This window comes from Macaca thibetana, chromosome 16, assembly GCF_024542745.1.
Source record: "Macaca thibetana thibetana isolate TM-01 chromosome 16, ASM2454274v1, whole genome shotgun sequence".
In the NCBI taxonomy this organism is placed as follows: domain Eukaryota; kingdom Metazoa; phylum Chordata; class Mammalia; order Primates; family Cercopithecidae; genus Macaca; species Macaca thibetana.
In genome coordinates, this window is record NC_065593.1 from 16,493,583 (window position 1) to 16,499,958 (window position 6,376).

The window sequence follows — 6,376 nt, forward strand, 5'->3', positions numbered from 1 at the left end:
CTCCACCACCAGCCTTAATATAAATCATTTAAGAGAGTTTAAATTAGAAGTCCTTGGAAAATAGCTGAACGCATTGCTTTCTGGACCCTTCTCCTTAGCATTTGGATGCATGGCCAGTCGGCCCCCTTCCCTAACCCCTAGCCCATTCTCCTTGCCACTGCCCTTATTCAAGCCACTATCCCCATTCATCTCCTATTTGGCCTTCTTGCCTGACTCCTTCAAGTCAATTCTATTTTTTTTTTTTTTTTAAGACAAAGTCTTGCTCTGTCGCCCACGCTGGAGTACAATGGCGTGATCTCTGCTTACTGCAACCTCAAGCTCTTGGGTTCAAGCGATCCTCCAGCCTCAACCTCCCAAGTAGCCGGGACTACAGGCAGCACATGCCACTACGCCCGGCTAATTTTTGTATGTTTTGTAGAGATGGGGCTTTGCCATGTTGCCCAATCTGGTCTCAAACTCCTGGCCTTAAGTGATCTGCCCACCTCGGCCTCCCAAAGTGCTGAGATTATAGGATCCCTTGAGGCCAGGAGTTGGAGGCCAGCCTGGCCAACATGGTGGGTTTTTGTTTTTTGAGATGGTTTTTGTTTTGTTTTTTGTTTTTTTGTGAATTTGTTTTTATTGGGGAACAGGACACAGGGTGGAAAATGTCACCTTGGTGGAGACAGAGTTTTGCTCTTGTTGCCCAGGCTGGAGTGCAGTGGCACGATCTTGGCTCACTGCAACCTCTGCCTCCCGGGTTCAAGCAATTCTCCTATCTCAGCTTCCTGAGTAGCTGGGATTACAGGTACACGCCACCACGCCCAGCTAATTTTTTGTATTTTCAGTTGAGACGGGGTTTCATCATGTTGGCCAGGTGGTCTCGAACTCCTGACCTCAGGTGATCCACCTGCCTGGGCCTCCCAAAGTGCAGGGATTACAGGCATGAACCACCACACCCGGCCAAGCCTGGCAAACATGGTGAAACTCCATCTCTATTAAAAATACAAAAAATTGGCTGGGCACGGTGGCTCACACCTGTAATCCCAGCACTTTTTGGGAGGCCAAGACGGGTGGATCACCTGAGGTCAGGAGTTTGAGACTAGCCCGGACAACATGGTGAAACCATGTCTCTACTAAAAATACAACAATTAGCCAGGTGTGGTGGCAGGCACCTGTAATCCCAGCTACTTGGGATGCCGAAGCAGGAGAATCGCTTGAACCCAGGAGGCAGAGGTTGCAGTGAGCCAAGAACATGCCACTGCACTCCAGCCTGGGCAACAGAACGAGATTCTGTCTCAAAAAAAAAAAAAAAAAAAAAAAAGGCCAGACACGGTGGCTCATGCCTGTAATCCCAGCACTTTGGGAGGCCAAGGTGGGTGGATCACAAGGTCAAGAGATCGAGACCATCCTGACAAACATGGAGAAACCCTGTCTCTACTAAAAATACAAAACTGGCCAGGTGTGGTGGCGCATGCCTGTAATCCTAGCTACTTGGGAGGCTGGGGCAGGAGAATCACTTGAACTTGGGAGGCAGAGGTTGTGGTGAGCCGAGATCATGCCATTGTACTCCAGCCTGGGCAACAAGAGTGAAACTCCGTCTCAAAACAAAACAAAACAAAAAACAGATTGGCTGGGCGCGGTGGCTCACACCTGTAATCCCCGCACTTCGGGAGGCTGAAGCAGGTGGATCACCTGACATCGGGATTTCGAGACCAGCCTGGCCAACATGGTGAAATGCTGTCTCTACTAAAAATACAAAAAATTAGCCGGGTGTGGTGGTATGTGCCTGTAATCCCAGCTACTTGGGAGGTTGAGGCAAAAGCATTGCTTGAACCCAGCAGGCAGAGGTTGCAGTGAGCTGAGATTGCACCACTGTACTCCAGCCTGGGCAACAGTGTGAGACTCTGTCTCAAAAAAAAAAAAAAAAAAAGCAGATAAAGTGTGGCGTCAAAGATCCTTCAAGATTCTGCTGGCTTTTCTTGCCTTTTCTTTTTTAATGGTTTGTTTCTTTAGGAGTTGGGGTCCTGCTCTGTCACCCAGGCTAGAGTGCAGTGGCATGATCATGGCTTATGGCAGCCTCCCAACTCCTGGGCTCAAGTGATAATCCTGCCTTAGGCTCCTGAGTTCCCGGGATTATAGGCATGAGCCACCCTGCTTGGTGCCTGCCTTATTTTTCAGTACTCAACTATTAGCCTCACATTTTCCAGCCATACTGAAATACTCTACTTACTTCCCAGAACTCAACATTCTCTCCCCCAATCTTTGCATGTACTCTTTTTTCTCCTTGGAATATTCCCTAGCCTCTTGACCATGCCCACTCTCACCATGTTTTGCTTTGTCCTACATGTCTAAATCACCTCCTCCATGAAGCCTTCCTTGACTCACCAAGACTAAGTTTGGTTCTTCTGTTTCAGCTGCCTGGCTTTTTAGTCCATGGTAACATTTAATGATTTGAATTGTAAATGTCTTTTGAATCTCCTTAAAGGCAGGAATAATATTAGTCTTGTTCAGCACATGGCCTGGCACCCACTAGAAAATCAGTAACACTTAAAAAAAAAAAAAAAAAACGGCCGGGCGCGGTGGCTCAAGCCTGTAATCCCAGCACTTTGGGAGGCCGAGACGGGCGGATCACAAGGTCAGGAGATTGAGACCATCCTGGCTAACACGGTGAAACCCCGTCTCTACTAAAAAATACAAAAAACTAGCCGGGCGAGGTGGCGGGCGCCTGTAGTCCCAGCTACTCGGGAGGCTGAGGCAGGAGAATGGTCTAAACCCGGGAGGCGGAGCTTGCAGTGAGCTGAGATCCGGCCACTGCACCCCAGCCTGGGCGACAGAGCAAGACTCTGTCTCAAAAAAAAAAAAAAAAAAAAAAAAAACAAAAGAAAGAAAATCACTAATACTTAAGCAATGAAAGTGGCCAGGCGCCGTGGCTCACACCTGTAATCCCAACACTTTGGGAGGCTGAGGCGGGCGGATCACCTGAGGTCAGGAGTTTGAGACCACCCTGACCAATATTGTGAAACCCCATCTCTACGAAAAATACAAAAATTAGCTGGGCGTGGTGGTGCGCACCTGTAATCCCAGCTACTTGGGAGGCTGAGGCAGGAGAATCGCTTGAACCTGGGAGGCGGAGCTTGCAGTGAGCTGAGATCCGGCCACTGCACTCCAGCCTGGGCGACAGAGCGAGACTCTGTCTCAAAAAAAAAAAAGTAATGAAGGCATCTGTTGTCTGGGCGGGCACTGCAGCAGTTCAAGGTCAAGACCATGGGATAGTAGGAAAAAGCATAGAAAGTGGAGGTAGTGCTTTAGGCAAATCACTAACCTCTCTGAGGCTCAACTCTGTCATCTGTAAAATGGAGATGGTAATAATAGGGAGGTTAGGATAAAATAATACATGTAAAGCACTTAGCATATACTAGGTCCTCTAAATTTACTAATGCCTCAGTCATAGAGGCTACTCTTTCCATTCTGGGTTTAGAGCCAACTCTTCTGATTCTAAGCCCTCTGCTTCCACCGCCCACCCCCCTCACTACGGTTGGTCTCCATTTAAAAAACTCCAGGACTAGGCCGGGCACAGTGTCTCATGCCTGCAATCCCAGCACTTTGGGAGGCCAAGGCGAGTGGATCACGAGGTCAGGAGTTTCAGACCAGCCTGGCCAACATGGTGAAACCCCGTGTCTACTAAAACTACAAAAATTAGCTGGGCATAGTGGGGGGCACCTGTAATCCCAGCTACTCGGGAGGCTGAGGCAGGAGAATCGCTTGAACCAGGGAGGCGGAGGTTGCAGTGAGCCAAGATGGTGCCCCTGCACTCCAGCCTGGGTGACAGAGCAAGACTCTATCTCAAAAAAAAACCCAAAACAAACAAACAAAAGCCTCCAGGACTAAGGAGGGGAAGGCAGAGACTTTGAAGCAGAAGCCCTAGGCACCCCTGGCCCAGCCTGGGGCAACTGCTGCCTCTCACTCCACAGTGAATGAGGTAATGGTCCCCCTCGGGAAAGAGGCAGTTAGTGCTGACAATGAGGCTAATTAACAAGATGCCAATTAGTACCAGGAGACCGCTATATGTAGGAGGGGGGAATTCTGGCACAGAAGTAGCTTCTTGTGAGGACTGAGGGCTGAACTCGAAGGAGAGGATGAGGCAGAGCAACACCATCCCCTCTTCATGCCTCACCCACCCAGAAAATCTCTCGTCCAGGAAGGCTTCCTAATCTCCACACTTCACTCCCCTCAGTTTCCTCCTGCATCTGTGGTCAGTTCTGAGACAGGAGCGTGAGGCTGTGGGAACAAAGGGCAAGAGCCAGGACTTGTGCTACACTTTTTTCTTTTCTTTTTTTTTTTTTTTGAGACGCAGTCTTGCTCTGTCACCCAGGCTGGAGTGCAGTGGTGTGATCTCAGCTCACTGCAACCTTCGCCTCCCGGGTTCAAGTGATTCTCCTGCCTCAGCCTCCATAGTAGCTGGGACTACAGGTGCGTGCCACCACGCCCGGCTCTTTTTGTATTTTTAGTAGAGACAAAGTTTCACCGTGTAAGCCTGGATGGTCTAGATCTCCTGATCTTCTTTTTTTTTTTTTTTTTTTTTTTTTTTTTTTGAGACGGAGTCTCGCTCTGCCGCCCAGGCTGGAGTGCAGTGGCCGGATCTCAGCTCACTGCAAGCTCCGCCTCCTGGGTTTACACCATTCTCCTGCCTCAGCCTCCCGAGTAGCTGGGACTACAGGCGCCCGCCACCTCGCCCAGCTAGTTTTTTGTATTTTTTAGTAGAGACGGGGTTTCACCGTGTTAGCCAGGATGGTCTTGATCTCCTGACCTCGTGATCCGCCCGTCTCGGCCTCCCATAGTGCTGGGATTACAGGCTTGAGCCACCGCGCCCGGCCCGATCTCCTGATCTTGTGATCCACCCACCTTGGCCTCCCTAAGTGCTGGGATTACAGGCATGAGCCACCACGCCAACCTACATTTTTGAATATTGAAAATATTTTGGACCAGGCATGGTGGCTTATGCCTCTAATCCTAGCACTTTGAGAGGCCGAGGTGGGTGGATCATGAGGTCAGGAGTTTAAGACCAGCTTGGCCAACATGGTGAAACCCCGTCTCTACAAAAAAATACAAAAATTTGCCAGGCACGGTGGCACCTGCCTGTAATCCCAGCTACTCAGGAAGCTGAGGTGGAAGGATCAATTGAGCCCAGGAGGTCCAGGCTGCGGTGAGCCATGATTACACCACTGCACTGCACTCCAGCCTCAGCAACAGAGTAAGAGCCTATCTCAAAAATGAAAAAATAAATAAGCTGGGCACCATAGCACGCACCTGTAGTCCCAGCTACTCTAGAGGCTGAGGCGGATTGCTTGAGCCCAGGAAGTTGAAGCTGCAGTGAGCTATGATCATAACACTGTGCTCTAGCCTGGGCCACAAAGCAAGACCCTGTCTCTAAAAAATAAAAAGAAACAAAACTAAACATTTCAGACATACAAAAAGTTATGAATATATATATGTGTGTTTGTATTTTTTTAATTAAGAAATTTTTAGAGATGGGGGTCTTGCTATGTTGCCCAGGCTGAGCTTGAACTCTTGGCCCTCCTGCCTGAGCCTCCTAAATAGCTGGGATTACAGGCTTTAGCCTCCATGCCCAGCTTTTATATATACACAGTTTAAGAAATAAAATGGGCCAGGTGCTGTGGCTTGCGCCTGTAATCCCAGCACTTTGGGAGGCCGAGGCAGGTGGATTACCTGAGGTCAGGAGTTCGAGACCAGCCTGGCCAACATGGTGAAACTCCATTCTACTAAAAATACAAAAAAATTAGCCAGATGTGGTGGAGGACGCCTGTAGTCCCAGCTACTCAGGAAGCTGAGACAGGAGAATTGCTTGAACCTGGGAGGCGGAGGTTGCAGTGAGCTGAGATTGTGCCTCTGCACTCCAGCCTGGGCAACAGAGCAAAAAAAAAAAAAAAAAAAAAAAAAAAAGAAAGAAAAGAAATAAAAGGGGCCAGGTGCTATGGCTTATGCCTGTAATCTCAGCACTTCAGGAGGCTGAGGTGGGAAAATCACTTAAGCCAGGAGCTTAAGACCAACCTGGGCAAGATGGCAAGACCCCATCTCTACAATAAATAAAAACGTTAGCAGGTGTGGTGGCACATGCTTGTAGCCCATCTATTCAGGAGGCTGAGGCAGGAGCATCTCTTGAGTTCAGGAGTTCAACATTGCAGTGAGCTATGATTGTGCCATTACACTCCAGCCTGAGGGACAGAACAAGACTCTGTCTGTCCCTCCCCCTCAAAAAAAAGTTACCATTGTTACCAGTGACATTCTGTCTATATACCTCTCCTGGAAGGTAACCATTCCCAGTCTGGTATGTGCAATATGCTTCCATAGACCTTGCCATGTTTTCCGCCTCTTCCCT

The 6,376-nt window shown here is 49.0% G+C and overlaps 2 protein-coding genes across 2 annotated transcripts in view; one reads left to right on the forward strand and one right to left on the reverse strand.

Moving 5' to 3' along the window:
• Positions 1–6,376, forward strand: part of VMO1 (vitelline membrane outer layer 1 homolog) — a 200,421-nt gene that overhangs the window by 156,282 nt on the left and 37,763 nt on the right. The gene's annotated exons all lie outside the window — the stretch shown is intronic.
• Positions 1–6,376, reverse strand: part of C16H17orf107 (chromosome 16 C17orf107 homolog) — a 206,416-nt gene that overhangs the window by 75,903 nt on the left and 124,137 nt on the right. The window lies entirely within an intron of this gene.